At 38.1% G+C, this 16316-nt stretch overlaps 1 protein-coding gene across 1 annotated transcript in view; it reads left to right on the top strand.

The window, feature by feature from the left end:
* Positions 1-16316, top strand: part of MICU2 (mitochondrial calcium uptake 2) — a 136459-nt gene that overhangs the window by 57957 nt on the left and 62186 nt on the right. The gene's annotated exons all lie outside the window — the stretch shown is intronic.

Raw genomic sequence — 16316 nt, 5'->3', positions numbered from 1 at the left:
AGTTTTCTTGCAAATAGAATCTGGAAACAGCTGTTGGCTGCATCCTTAGGTAGGTAGAATTTGTGAATGTTTGGTGGACCTGGTTCTCACCTCCATCTTCAAGGGTTCACAGAAAGAAGCCATCAGCCTGTCCCAGATCCTAGACGGAATATTGCTGGCTATTCATAGTTCAATATTGAACTTCAGGTAAGTGTGATTTGAAGTGGCAGGATTACATTTGGGAAAGTAAAAGGGAGTTTTGTGGCAGGTTTGTTTGGGTTTTTTTATTGCAGCTGTATGAAGGTGCTCAGAAGTGTGGAGTGATTGAAGTAGTCCCAGCAGAGATGGATTATTGGAAAAATGCAAGTGAGGTGGGCAAAGCTGCCTGATAGATTACAAAACCATATGATTAATTATACTGATCACATGCATATGGCCCCCATATAACTAATGTATATTTGTGTGCAGAGATTTATCCTCCCCACCACCCTTTTTGTAGTAAAATTCAGAGCAGTGAATTAGGAACGATACAATCAGATATAAAAGGATTTAGAACTGTTTAGGTGACTGGGCCAGCAGCTGGCAAACGTGGTTCACTGTGGAAAAATGTAAAATAATTAGTCTGGGAGCAAGAAACCAAAGGAAACAGTATGTGCTGCAATGGAACAATCATTCAGCACACTGACTAGGAAAAGGATTTGAAGGTTATTGTGGAAAAATCATTGAAACCATGGGGCTTATGCACAGCTGCAAGAAAGTAAGTTACTAGGTTGTATCAGAGGGATAAAATACAAAATAAGAGGCGATACGATTACAGGAGTGTTAGGCTCCATCTGGAATACTGTATAGAGTATTGGTCAACGTGCCACACAGAAATATAATGTCTGGGAAAAAGTGAAAATCAGTAACAGAGATAAATATTTTATGTGTAAAGATTAGGGAAGATGATCTAGGAAAACAGATATATATATATATCCTTCTCTTTGTCCAAGATTGAAAATTGGGAGTAATCTTAAAAATGAGGAAATAGAACGGTAATAAAAAATGGTAAGGATCTGGAATAAATTATTATTTCAGAAAGTGTGTTGGAATACAAAATATACATCACTTCTATAGACTTTGTAAAAAGAATTAAAGGGAATGACAAATGAGATAAAATTTGAAGGCAGGCAGATTAAGCTGTTTCCCTTCCCACCTCTCTTAAACGTTTGCAACAGGAATGATTGTAGTTTTCAGACTTATTACAGCTTCTAATGAGGAGGGCACATAGTTTCATCTATGAATTATGCTTTTTTTTGTCTGCTAAGACTAGTTTTAAGTACATTAGGGAGCACCCATATTCTTCATGTTGTGTCTTAAGAATGTTCATTCTGCCAGCACTTTTCTATATTTCAGAGACCTGCAACTAGAATATAAGGCTGCCTGTCTATTGCTTCTGCAGTGCCATGTCAGGGTAATGATGCATATACACAGTTTGTCACAGGTTTGGAAATGTTTTCGAGCATTTGCTGTTTTGTCAATCCTGGTTCTTCCATTTAAAAAAAAAAAAATGGAGAGAGAAAGGCAAAGGATATTAAAGAATATGGCATTTAGAGTTTATGTAAGTGGCAAAATGATAGTTAAGATGAAAAATACGCTAAAGCAATTAAACTATTTTAAGTAATAAAACTCCCTTTTTTCAGGATTCAGCACTTGGCCGGGTGGGATGCTTAGCTCTTAATGTCTAGCTAGCTGCTGCCAGAGCAGTAAGACAGCATGAGAATAAATGAGAGATAACTCCATGGACTTCAGATCTATGGAGAAAATTAGCTGTCTGCATCTTTGGATCTAAACCAAATGCAGTGGGTCACTGGACTGAAGTTTGAGAAAGCAATTTATCAAACTTGGTGTAAATTGCCAACTTCTTCAGGAAACCTTTTCCTTTTGATACCCTGCTTTGAAAATTTTGGAGTTATTTGGTCCCAACTGGTTTTTCTCTGTTGTCACATAGTTGCGACAACGGGGACAATTCACCTGTAGACTTTGTAGTTGCTGTGCTGGGGCCATTTCTCTCTCAGGACTTCTGAGGAGGTATGCAACAGAGCCCAGTTGTGATTTTACTTTTTTGGGTAGATATTCATGAGACTGCAACGGGCTACCTCTGAGGCAGGCACCCGAATTCCATATGCATTACATATACGTTACCAAGGGAGTACAGGAGCTCCAAAGGGGAGTTAGGAAGCCTGTAGACAACAAAATGAAGCCAGTGTGAATGGCACTATTGCTTCTGCTGTTAACTCTGAATGACAAATTAGTGCAAGTTGGAAAGTTGCTTCTCGTCAAAGCCAGTTGCTGAGCATTTGATAGTATCATTTTTGTGTGAAGGGCAGCTGACCCTTTTCTGTCAGCTCCCAGTGACTTCCTGACCACCAGAATAATCAGAAGCAGTGTGGGGGTATGTGTCAGAAGAGATCCTGGGACGATCTATGTGTTACCATAAATCTGACTGGATGCTGCTCTAATGGCTGGGGTGTGACAGTGCCTCTTCACTCAGCTGGGGTGGAGTGACACAGGACAGGCACAGGTTTTTGCCTATTGCAAGACAGATTTAGGTGGCTCTTGTCAGCATTCAGAAGCAGGACTTGAAGGACTTCAAAATAAAATAGCAGCCTTGATATCTGCATCTCCAGTTTTTCCTCATAGATCATGGCTTATAGACATACCTATTACTTTCAGTTTTACTTCCCTCTTTGTTTCCATCGTCAGAGTCACCTCACTGCAGAGCTTGAAGTCACTCTGAAGTCAGTGGAATCTCTGCAGTTTAGATACCAGAAATGTATTCAGTTATTAACACCCCTCCCAATTAGTACTTGAATTCTGGAAAAAAAATAATCCCAAAGATGTATTTTAAAATGTTCATCTTTACTAATTAAATAAAAAGGGTCTCATTTTCAACCATGTTGCTTTTGACCCGCTTTTGATAACATCATTTCAGATTGTTTCTACGTGCTAAAGAGTGACATGCTGCATAATCATTAGACCTAGGTCTGAAGAGCTTCAGATGTTACTTTAAAAACAGTTTGGCAATAATGAAACTATTCCAGCTGGATTGATGAGATCAATGAAGTGTGAGAAACTAGATCAGTTTTGAGTAAAACTATGTATAGTTTGATTTGAAATGTGCAGCTGCAGTTTTGCAGAAAACAAAATATAAAGCAGGCACAATGCTTATATTCAGCCTGAAGTTAAAGCATTTTTTTCCAGCTATCAATTTACAGCTTAAGATAATGGATTTTGGCAGTGTGCAGAGCTATTAAGTAATGTTTATTAAAATGGATAAGAAAGGACTTAAGAAGTGGCCTGTAAAAGAATTTTTAAAGGGCTGGTTAGTAAAAATAAGACATAGAATTTTCTCCTGGAAGTAACGTTTTATATCCCTGGATAAGTCATTAATGAAAAAGATTGTGGTGATATCATCTTATTATTTAATGCAGTTTATGAACTGATATGGAAACTGTAGTTAAGATATTTTTTTCACCTCTACTGTGAGACTGAAGTGTGTTAAACGCTTACACTAGAGAAAGAAATAATCAAATATATTTAAGTTTGCCTCAGTCACAAAACTAGCATACAATTTGACATGACCTTAATATTCCCAGGGTCTATTTTATCCATTGTGCTGTTCTTCAGAATAGGCAATAGATGTGTGAAACTCCATGCCAAAAGTCAATAAAACACTAGAAGTTTGCGTGGACTTGAGATGCTGGGTAAGTGCCAAGGGCACTTACATAGCCAGGGATTGTTAAATATGTAGAAACCACATCCAGCTCAGGATGTCCCTGAGCTCAAAATAAATTAGTACTGAGAGAATATTTTTATTCCTTGCTAAGCATTTGCTTCTGACCAGTGCTTGAATTGATGCATACACACTGCAACTGAATTTTAAATGCTATGTCCAGCTCACTGAGGTGCTCTTACATTGCAGCCACAGACCATAAGGAAAGAGAACGCATGTTGGATGAGGTGGACCTTTGGTCTGACCTGGCACAGTCATTCCTCCTTTTTTCTGAGATCATCTGTGACCTAATTCAACCTTAAATGTTTTCTAAATACTTTCAAGATAGCACTAGACACATGCATGAGTTCAGTTCTGAACATGAGCTTAAGTCTTACAGCATATGTGTGCGTTTATTTGTTTTTCTGAATAGGTGTGCTTTTGAATTCTGTGTATCTACTAACAGGTCACAAAATTGACTGTCAAGTCAAAGCTATGGAGGCTTGGGCAAAGGGTTGCTAAGGCACTTTTTCTGCAGTTAGAAGCAGGGTATCAGTGTAATTGCCTTAAAAGAATATGTCTGCAGTGAGGGGTGCCCTGGGGCCCCGTTTTTCACTGCAGGGTTCCCCAAAGGCTGCGTGCCTGAATGGACATGATGGCAAAGGAGAGTTTGAGCTTGACGGAGCTTGTGCCCTAGATGCAGTGGAGACCTAGGAAGCATACGTTCTTCTTTCATTGTCTTTCAAAATGAACAAGGTTTTTCCTAAGCACGGTGAGAACCACCCTGTAACTGCTTTCTACCCATCTCTCCACTGCCTTCCGTGCTACCCCCAGAATGAACCTGGGGTTTGTGGTTGATGATTAGTACCTGCTAGAAATTAAGTCTTCCCTTTGTGCTTTCAAACCTTAAATTATTCTGATGGCTAGGGAACCTTCTTCAGTAGAGCAGGAGAAAACTAGTATGCATTACTTTTGGTTACTATTGTAAACATTTACAAATAGACAGTCTGTCTTGAAAAAATGTACACATACTTGAGGTCTTAAGATGTCTGACAAGTCATTTTTTTTGTTGAGAGAAAAGAGTTTGGAGAAAGATAGCATTAATTTGACTCAGTCTGGATTTTACATAATTTCATCCTTCTGGAATTAAATGTCACAGTCAAACTGTTTCACTAGAGAAGTCTGAGATAAAGATAATCTTAAAAACTTGTAAGAGGAGAAGAGAGAATTGCATCAGATAGAGTTTTGGACCTCCCAGGGAAATGTAAGGTGTGTGCTAATAGCACAGTCTACTTCCAAGAATATGACAGATTTGATAAATGAAGCATCACTGATAACTACGGAGGTCTTGAAAAAGAAAATCAGCACATGCTTGATGACTTGCTTAAATGGTACTACAACCTCTGCAAAAGCTGTTTAAGGTACAGCCAGGATGGCTGAAAACAACTTTATCTCTGGTACAGAGGAATGTAGCACAGAGAAGTGGATGACCTACTAGGTACAGGGTTTTCCTAGATTCAGATTCTGCAGAGAAGAAAATGTTGGTTCTGGTTGTGACCTTGCGGTCTCACTGAAGGTGCAGCAGTGATGGGCTTTGAAGGGAGGATTGAGAAAACATACTTGAACTTTCATTATAGAAGAAAAGTAGAAAATTACAGAATGGAATTTATAAACACTGGTAAAAAATGAAGGGTCAATACAACTCTCCTGTTATCAGGAATACACTGGTTTTTACACTCTCTAATAGCTCCAATTAAAATAAATATTTGTCAGTGTTACTCTATTCACAGAGTTTGATACTGAATTCAACTTTTAGGATAACTCTTGAAAATTCTAAATGGAAAAGTGACCTTCAGAATTTCTCTGATGTAAATCTAATATTCTGAACAATCACCTCCTTGATGTCCAGTTTAAAGGTAGTAAGCCCTCTTTGCAAATACAGTGTGTGTGTAAATTTAATTAATTTAATGAATTCAAACTCCTGTTACCTTCTTCTGGTGCCCTTAACTATATCTCGTCTGCTCAGTTTTCTATGGATTTTCTGTTAGGGGCTGTCACAAACTGATTTTAAACATTCTGATCTACACAGCAGTGTGCTGGAACTTTGAAGATTATCCTTGCCAGTTTTGTGTGTGATGCGTTTTGCAACTTATAGAAAACTTCAATTATTAGACAAATTCTTTGATTAAATAATGTGTGCTTAGTTCAAAGTAAATATGTGCTTTTGAATGGGGGAAATTCTAAATTTCTGAATTATTTTTTCAAATATTTTGAATTTATTGCGAATTTTTTACAAACTAATGTTGATGAAAATATTTCATTAGTCAATGGGAACACGAGAATTTAGATAAAACTTTCACTGTGGTTTCTGTTTTTCTGAACAAGTGGCACAGCGGAACTGTTTCAGCTGTGTCTCTTCATCCAGTCTTTCCATACATAATCTCTGTGTAAAATTGAAACGCTGTAGAAGAGAAATTTTACATAGGTAGAAAGTTTAGAAAAATAAGCAAGTCTATGAAAAATATGCCTGGCCATTGGAAGATATAGTGTATTTTAAGACATTCAGGTTTTAAATGTAACATCGTCACAAGATTAGTGACTCCTACAGAAAACAAATCATTTGTTTAGAAGGGAAGTCAGCAGCTTTATGGAGAAATAAATATAATTTTACAACTTAATTGCTGTATAAACATTTCTTGTGGTTGCAATGACTTTGTTGTTATTGTTGTATTAATCTTACAGGACATATGGGTATTTGTTTTGGTACCTCCTGGGACCTGCTAAATCCTCTGAGCATAACTCTGACCACTCTTCCAAAGAGCCTAAGTTGTTAGCCATTTTTCATTTGTGTGACTAAATGTTTAATAAATAAAGGTGGGGGAAGGAAAAAAAGAAGAAAAGCTTTAAAGATGTTCTATTTTCTTTTCTTTACAAGTTGTTATTCCCTGATTAATTTGCTACTCAGGAAGTTTTATCTAGTCGTGTTAGTTCACTGAAATAAAGTGAAGAATTTCACACTTCCCAGCTGCAGTTGAATGCTTTAGGAGGGTTGGTGGTGGTAGTCTTTTCTATGGCAACCTAATCAGTTAACTCCCCTTCTCTTACGGCACCTTTTTAAGTACCAGACTCTCCGAGAACTGAGAAAATATCTTGGAATAACATAGCTAATAATGAGGGTTAAAACCTGATAGAATTCTTGTAAAGTAAAAAGTATATTGTGACTTTCAGTTAGGGATTCCTTTTGTTTTCAACTTAGTTATTTATGCGAAAGAACCTGGAGTGTATGGATCTGTCTTTTTTTTTTTTTTTTTCCCCTTCAATTTGTGCATGTCTTTATCTTGAAAGGTTTGTTATAAAAGGGCTGAAGAAAAGCTTAGAAAACTTAACTGCCCCCTCACATACTTCAGGAAGTTTTCAAGCTTCTGGGGGAAAGAGTAATGTGATTAGCTCTGTAATGTTCACATTATCACAGAAGGAAATAATGACACTTTCTGAACACAGTTTTCCTGGCTTTCCAGCAATCTGCCACATCTAGGATTCTTAGATATTTTTTTCTTTAGGGAATCATATGTTTTTAGTATTGCCTACTATTTGGGGTGTTCTTTATTTTAGACAGTGATTTTTTTCTTTTTCTAAATTTCAGAATATTTATAACAAATGCTTGTGTAGTTACAGTGGCCTCTTCTATTTTGTTGTGTTTTGATTTTATTGGGGGTTGGGGTGTTTTTTGCTTGTTTTTTATTTTTAAAAGCCCAACAAACTGCAAACTGTAAAACTCATAATTCCCTTACCGTATTTACTGGGTTTCATGTGGCTTGTAGGTAGAAAGCCATCCTAAGACTGTGTGCAACTGGTATGTTCACTGGTGTAATGTACAGTGACTTGTAACACTGTTAAATATATGTGTAGATTAAAACAAGGGCTTAAAGCACAACCCTGTAGATCGTGCTTTGCATGAAGAATAAATTAAGGGCTCCTGTCTCAGCTGAGCCAGCAGAACTTTCTTCCAAGAATCATCAGGTTTTTACACAGAGTTTTCTTAATGTCAGAGCCTCCCAAAAGGGAAACACTGAAATTTGGACAAATTCATAACAGCTACAAGTTTAAAAGTTTAAAGTCTCCGCAGACTGACTAAATAGAAGCACTCATTTACAGAAACTGGTGTCAGCTAGCATATATGATAGTTGGATATTTAGGATTCTAATTTTCTTTGTCATTCTTCAGTAGTGTCATATAAGCATTTTTAGGCCTTATGTACATCTTGTTTGGTTTGGTTTGAGTTCTGTTTACTCTTCTATACAGAAACACAGTTCTTAGCCCAGGAGGTTGAAGTCACAGGGTATTTCCACTTGCAGGGAGCTTATCTTTGGTAGAGATGTGGTTTTAAATCCACAGGTTCTGCTGGTGCATGGTTGGTTTTGATCAGTGCTGTGGTAGCCTCGTCGGCTGCTGCAGCGCTGGGTGTATTTCTTGTAATGCTGTCTCAGTGTCATGTTGAAAACTCCCTGGCAGAGCAAGTACCAAGTACATAGGTTAAAAATTAACGGGATTTGAGCAATTGTATTTGGCACACAGCATGTTTCAGGGAGTGATACTGCAATCCAAGGCTCTTCTACATCTACTTTTGTTGGAGGCACCATGCCATCAGCCACTGTTTAAAACATTTTGGGTGTGCAAATCTGTTAAGAATAGTGCTTAAACAAGATGGATATTCTGATATGTGTTTTGAAAACACACAAGTGACTGTGTTCTCTGATGACAGAGAGGCAGTTTCCTTCACAGTGTTTCCCTTGAGGCACATACACTGTCTGTAAAATATCATGCTGGCATAATGACTTTGAAGGAATACTTTTGGCACATTGTTGCAAACCTAGGGTATACAGAACTCTTGAAAGTGTATGTAACCATTGTCAGAGGCAGTTTGGAGTTGTTTTAAAAAGCTTGTGAGACAAATCCTGGTATGTTTCTGTTCCCTTTTTTCCTCTAATTATCACTGAACTTCCTACCATCTTAATTCTCATTCCTTTGTATTTACCACTTCATGCTCAGCCACTACACAGATTAGAGTAGCCATCTTGTTTCTAGTCCCTTTTATTCACACATGAACATGGATCTATTTAAATATGCACCACCATTACATGCTAACACAATACATTTGTTTAAATACCAAAAAAAAAAAAAACACCCAAACCTTGAAAATGTAAACATTTTGCTTTTTACTATGTAACTCGACTGACTGCTGCATCAAACCTAGCTCCCTTATCCTCAGAGTTTCATCTCTTTAAACTTGAATCTGTGCTGTTTAGTTTACCTATTGGAATGTTGCCTCCTCTCTTAGTCATCTTCTCCCAGTCTAGGGTTTAAACATGCCTTCCCTTGGGTTCTTCTGCTTAAGTCACTACGCCCAGCATTGAAGATTTACTCCTTTAAATTCTTCTGTATGAGCACTGAGTCCAGAATTTGTCTTGTTCAGAACAAAAGTTGTCTAGCATTCAACCACCTGCTATTAAAGCAGTTAACTTTTTTCCCTGTCTGTACAATTGTTGCAGGACCAAGCGCTATGGCAGTAAAAATCTTTTAAAGCTATAAATCGTCAGGTAAATATGTGGCACCATGCAGCTGGCATGGAGTTGGACTGCAGAAGTTCCCACAGTTTGAAGCTGCACTTCTCAAACTCAGGGATATATAGTCCCATTTTCAAGGGTGTGCAGTTAAAACTGAATCTCAGGTAATAAATGGATTATCTCTTGATGTAGTTAAGAACAGATGAAGTAGAGCCTCTATCTGAGCTACCCAGTCGAAGTGAGCAGTTATTTGAAAGGGCATATGGTTTCCTTCTGCAGCAAAAGTACACTTACAAGGTGAAGTCCTATCAGTTTGAAAATCCTCAAGATCTGCAAGCTCAGGGTAAGCCAAATCAGATGGCTTAGAGGCTTTGCCAGCTCCTCCTGAGAAGGTGTGTGGAGAGATATTCCATACATCATTTGAATTGAGAAGGAGGAGATAAAATAAAAACATTATGGCATTTCAAAACAAGCTTGATCAGCAGGTCAAGGATTTCTGCCCCTCCACTCTCTCGTGAGACCCCCATGTGGGGAGTTGCATCCAGCTCTGGGGCCTCCCAATGTAAGAAGGACATGGACCTGCTGGAGTGACTCCAATGGAGGGGTACAAAGATGATGGAAGCACTGGAGCACCTTTCCTATGAAGTGGCTGAAGAGGGACTTTTTACAAGGGCATGTGACAAAAGGTGATGGTTCTAAGATGAAGGAAGGCAGGTTTAGATTAGTTATTAGGAGGAAATTCTTTACTGTGAGGGTGTTGAAGCAGTGGCACAGGTTGTCCAGAGAAGTTGTGGATGTTTCTTCCCTGGAAGTGTTCATGGCTGGGCTGGATAAGGCTTAGAGCAACCTGGTCTAGTGGGAGGTGTCCCTGCCCATGGCCAGGGATTGGAACAAGATGGTTATAAGGTCCCTTCCCACTCAATCTGTTCTATGATTCTATGCTTTTAAAGGCACATTAGTTAAGCACAGTGTATTGTTTACACATTCACACATAGTATCTTTCAAAAATATCTAGCTCCTTTTACTTTTAAAGATAAATGTATTTGTGTCTTCACATTTTAACTGCACTTCAATGTGAATATGACTGAGAAAGATCAGTGAGAAGTACTTATAACACATTTTTCACCCAAGTCTACTGACTGTCAAATACATGTAATGAGCTCTCCCAGAAAGTTGTATGGACACGTTTCCTGAGTATGTTGTCTTTGAGGCATCAATGTGGTCCCCCTACCACTCTGTATGTATTTAATACTTCTGCGCCAGTGTGTTTGAGTGGTGTGTCAGCCTCAGTAGGGGAATGTGTAAGTAGGCTGGTGTGATAACTTGCAAGTAGAGGTGAAAATGTATGGTTTGTTAAATTAATTAACTGGTTCCCTGGCTTGTTAGAGCTTGGGTACCTTATCTGCCTTTCTTATATTCTGTTAGGGGGAATGTGTTAGTTTCCTCCTTTGTTTCAAGCTTATGTTTAAAAATAAGCTCTGGTAAGGCAGAAATTCTAGAATTAAATGCTGAAATTAAAAACCCTTATAAACTGAGACTGTTTTCTCTGTTATCCTCATGTTTGAGTTAATTCTCCATTTGGTATGGGTGCTCGTAACAGTAGATCTGCTCTGTGTGCACAATTTAGTCTGAACTCAGTGAAATGCAAAGGGAAGGAGAGAAAAATTAAAACCAAAAACGGCAGGGGTTTAGATGCAAATAAACTCCTCAGCTGCTGCTTCAAACATAACCGTCACTAATTAGTACCAGCACAGCAGAACTGTCTGAGCAGCTATTTGAAAGAAAGGAGGGGAGTGGCACCTGTTAGTTCGCAGAAAGGGCTTCATTTAATTTTCAAATGTTTATATTCAACCATTAAGAGCAGCTAGACATGAGACTTTTGCATTCTCATTCTTCTCTTGTCCTTCTTTTAGCAGTCTGTTCTCTGTCTCAGAAGTAGCTCCTGAGAAGGTATTTTTAATCTCTTGTCCTTTTCATATTTAGGGATTGCAAGACTGTTAGAGCTTTTTGTAATGCAGTTGTTTAATGTAGTCACTCAAATACTTCAAATTGATTTCCAGAGAAATATGTTCTCTGTATGAGTTCTGTGCTTGCCACCTCCCCCCAGCTTACTTTGTGTCCAGACTAGCAGTTTGATTTGCAAGCTCAGAAAACATAATGCTGAAAACAGTAATACAGATCAATTCACATCATCAGAACATTTTGGTTCTGATCTTATTTCTTTAACTTGGTGTTCGTTTTGGTAACTGGTGCATTTGATCAAGACACGGCTCACATTCTTTATTGTAAAAGTACAATCTACTTTTGCACGTACTTATGCAAGCTTTCTTAAATATTATGATCTTGAGCTTTCTGTAAGTCACGTATTTCTGTCAAATTAATTTCTTGTCAAAACTCTTTTTCATCTGTCAATTTTTGCATCATATGAAACTTTGAAACATTCAGCTCCGAACATTATTCCTCTGTGCATTCAGCATGTGTGCTGGATATGTTAACATGTGCAGCAGAGTTGGAGGTCGAGTTATGTTTTCTGTTATTTTGATCATTTCAAAATTGATTGGGTTAAATTGAGATACAATAGTGACACTAGTTAACTGCAACGTTTTCATCGGTGGTACAGAAATGTGATACAGAGTTGCTAAATCCTTCTGTAGATCGAGTGTGAATTAATGGATCCAAACCTGAGGCTCCCGGAGATCCAGCTGGCACCAACTGGATTTTAATTACATCCCATGCATTGGTTTAGTTATTCTTGTAGCTGGTAAAATGAGTGTTACAAGTTAATTCTTTCAGATTAGAAGAAGAAGAAAAAAGTATTGATCCTCTTTTCAGATGGGGAGGGGGGGGGAATGTTTAAAATATCTTAATTTTATTTTTTCCCAAGGAAAAAGGAAGGAAGGTATGTAGATAATAGAAGAAAGAAAGGCAATGAAAGGATAAAAAGAGACAAAATAAGTAGCTTGTATGGAAAGGAGTAAAGAAAGAAAAGTTATGTTGGAAAAAATTAACTGGAAAGTGTATTCTATTTCATAAGCAGAAAAGATTAAGATAGAAAACTTGAAAGGCACAGGCATGTTAAAACACCAAATTCTGAGCAAAGGGATAAAAGTAAAATTAATGAAAGGGGAAGACATAATTTTAAATCGAAGGGAGAGATAAGTGCATATGATATTTTAAAATAATTTCTCTCTTATAAGCAGCAGCATATATAGAGTTTGTACTTAAGAATGACTTGGATCTTTAATGGAGACAGGATTAGTGTTACCAAAAATCGCATCACAGTGATCAGCAGTGTTACTAAAAACACAGCTAAGGGTTGGTTATCAAAGTTTTATTTATGTAACCCTTCATTTTTATTTAATTAAAAACAAATAAATTCAAAGCTGCAGTAAACATACGGGGTTTCTTTGACTTAAGCTTGCTATTTTTCATGCCAAAAAAAAAAAGCACCAAAGCCAAAAATTAAACACCATGAACATCATGAATTCTTTAATAGCATCTAAAATTTAGGAGACTGACTGATATACAGATTAATTATTTCACCATGAAAGTTAACGGTGTGAAGTAGTGTTGTTGCTGTTAGGCATTTCTCAGTGCAGGAAGCCGGGAAGGAAACCACAGTCTTTGGTAATGCTTGTAGATGCCAATGGCTGGTCAGCTCCTGATCCATTGCCATGTCAACTGCACAGCATCCTCCTGGAGCCCTTTTCGTGTCATTCAATTCCAATTTACTTTCAGCTGTCATAGCTTTACCATGCACATTCTGAAATTGGCACTGGAGGCTTGACGTAAAACCACAAAGGCAGCTAAATTCCAGGGTAAAGCTGAAATTTCATTCTCAGTTCTCTTGGTTGTGAGGGTGCTATGGAGCACGTGGGAGCACCCGGTGTTTGAAGCCCCAGCTGGACCCACACCCAGAAGAACAAGCTGAGAGTGGAATTTCAGCCCAAGCCTTACCATTAATGCCACATAGTTCTTTGTGGTTTGATTTCTTCTATATGGCACTGTTAGAGGCAGAAATAAGCCCAAGTCAGTCCCAGAGTTATTTTAAACTATGCTTACAAGAATCTTGTGGTAATAGTAACAGATTCTTCTCACCCACTGTGCCTCTGAAATTTGAATTTTTGTATCCAGCTTCCCTTGAGTTTGCACTGTGGGAAACTGCTGAGGTGTGAGGTGACAGATACCTTAATATCTGAGGTTCAGCCTTAAATACATAATTATTTCTTACAGTATATCTGTCGTTATTTAAAGCTCATTTTGTGGAATAGGATTTAGGAGGAAAACTGCTTTTTGACCAATACATGCATTTTTATGAGCAAAATGAGCTTTCGCAGTGTTTTTAAAAACGTCAGGAATGTCAAATCTTTTTTATCTGAAGGACTCATTGGATGACTCAGGAAAAACTACTTGGAAATTAGTCAGGATTTAATTGAAGTGGGAAGGATACTGAGCTGTGGAGAGAGAGCTTGCTCCCCTCTGCACTCTTTAGATTGATACTTCAAAAGAAGATCAATCTTAGTTTTAAGTGATTGAATCAGCCTTTGCTTGAAAACATTTTTTGTTTAATCTTTCATTAGGCACCTGGAATAATGATTAGAATAGTTATTCAAACATTTATCTCTCCTAAGAACAAATGGGAGTTACGCCTATAAGGATTTTTTTTTCAAAAAACAAGAGCTTTCTACTTCTTCCTGGAAATTTCCATCCCTTACCCAGCTGTCTTTAGTGGGTCTGGCATCCCTGCTTATTGAAGACTTGGAGAGATATGTATGTACTGGTGAAGAAATAATAGTGAATGAGAGGGAGGGATACAGCTTTTAAATGAGGTAGTAGCTGCTCTAGCTGAGCTTGTGCTCATGTCCTGAAGGGTGTTCTTTGCAGATGATGAATTTCTTTAATAGTGACAGGATGTCAGGAATTTTGCAAAACTTAGGGAAAAAAGTAGGAGATGGCACAGCTGATTTATTTCATCCAGTTTCGTCCTCATCTGTGCTAGTCGTGAAGCTGACATTCATGAGAACCTAGCCAAGGCTGTTTTGCAAATCAGGGATGCCAGTTTCACAAATAGAAAGGGATTTGATGAGTCCATAATCACATGTTATTGTAATTCTGATGGGAATAGGTTCCTTTCCAAATACAAGGCACTCTTCATAGTTAATAAATGAATATGTGAATACAGAATCACAGAATATGCTGAGTTTGAAGGGACCCATCAGGATCATCGAGTCTAACTCCTGGCCCTGCACACCCCAAGAGTCACACCACGTGCCTGAGAGCATTATCCAAATGCTCCTTGAACTCTGCCAGCCTGGTGCAGTGACCACTTCCTTGGGGAGCCTGTTCCAGTGCCCAGCCACCCTCTGGGTGAAGAACCTTTTCCTAATATCCGACCTAAACCTCCCCTGGCACAGCTTCAGGCCTTTCCCTCAGGTCCTGTCACTGTCACCACAGAGAAGAGATCAGTGCCTGCCCCTCCTCTTCCCCTCATGAGGAAGTTGCAGACTGCAGTGTGGTTTCCACTCAGTCTCCTCTTCTCCAGGCTGAACACACCTAAGCCAAGTGACCTCAGCCACTCCACACACAACTTTTCCTCAAGGCCCTTCTCCGTCTTTGTTCCCATCCTTTGGACACTCTCTAAACAGCTTAATATTTTTCTTATATGGTGTACCTATGTATTTCAGTTAAAATTGTGGATTGCTGGAATTCAGTTTTCTGTTATCAGTAATAAATTTAGCTTTAGACGGAATTCAGATCGATGCTGCAAGATTTAAACTTGAAAATCCAGTTGGTTTGAACATGTTGTAGAATTTGCTTTTTACTTCTTGTCTAAACTTTTTTTATTTTGTATTTATGCAGAAAGATTGCATAAATCTTTCATTACATAATTTTGGTTAAAGGACAGCTGTGAAAACATTTTCCCTTTGGTTTTTTTTTAATCGCCATTGGGGAAAAATTGCTTATGTTACTGTGAGAAGGATGTTATTTTAATAAGAATGCACCATGTTAATACCCAGCAACCATGAAATACTAATTTGAGATTTGGAGCGTTTGTTGAGTCTTGTTAACTAAGCAATTATAGAGGCACTTGTCCCCTAAAGTTTTAAAACGTATAAAGCTACATTTGTTGCTACACTGGATTGGTTTTTAAGCAGTATTTTCCGGTGCACACAGGTCTGAACAGCAGCAGTGCACTTGGGTTGTAGGCCATGATAGAGCTCTATACTGTAAAAAGATTAAAGCAGTTCTGTCTAAACCAAAGCAAGTCTTGGCTTCAAATACTTAGAGGTAGCCCATATTTTCCTTGCATATCCGAATATGACTGTTTTAAATCTAAATTAGGAGTATTTGGGGTTTTTTCTTGTTGTTGGTTGCCTCCTACCCTTCGTTGAAACCTGAGGTTTAAGGCGAGCAAACATGCTCCAAGGGAAAACTAAAATTGCCTATAACAGTTGCTTGTAGCCTATCATTCAGTGAAATATTTTAACAAGTCTTTAATGCTAACACAGAGGTACAAGGCATGGGATTAAATGGCAAGTTGAAGCCTTCTATTTAGAAATACAGTAACATATGATATATGATGGTAATTGTTCCATGATCAATGTTCAAATACACACATTGTGTGTTCTGAATTTTAGAGTTTCTCATTTTCCTGTTGTCAGTTACCATCTCTGAAATCCTAAAGTGTAAATATCTCTGTTTCGCTGGGTCTCTGTCCTCTTTTGCTGCCGTAAGTGTCGGTGCTACTCATCAGAGTATTGTCAACTCGTATGGTTTTGATCCTGAGTCTCTCAATGTTTCTGAGGAGAAGGTGAAGTTGGACATTTTTTGTTTGCTTGACTAGTTGAATCTTTGGGTTTGTTGGTATTATCCCTGACTCTTTTGTTGATGTTTTCATTGTTTTTCCCATTTTCCTGACTTCCCTGAAAGATAGGCCCATACTTTAATTAGAACATCGTTATTCTCCCATTTTAGGAGTTGCTCCACAGTTTGATAATTAACTTCAGGAATGGGTCGTT

Source organism: Chamaea fasciata, unplaced genomic scaffold (genome assembly GCF_029207755.1).
Source record: "Chamaea fasciata isolate MVZ Bird 193981 ecotype frontalis unplaced genomic scaffold, bChaFas1.0.hap1 SCAF_2, whole genome shotgun sequence".
Lineage (NCBI taxonomy): Eukaryota > Metazoa > Chordata > Aves > Passeriformes > Sylviidae > Chamaea > Chamaea fasciata.
Note: the sequence above shows the minus strand (reverse complement) of the source record. Positions and strands in the feature narration are given on the sequence as shown.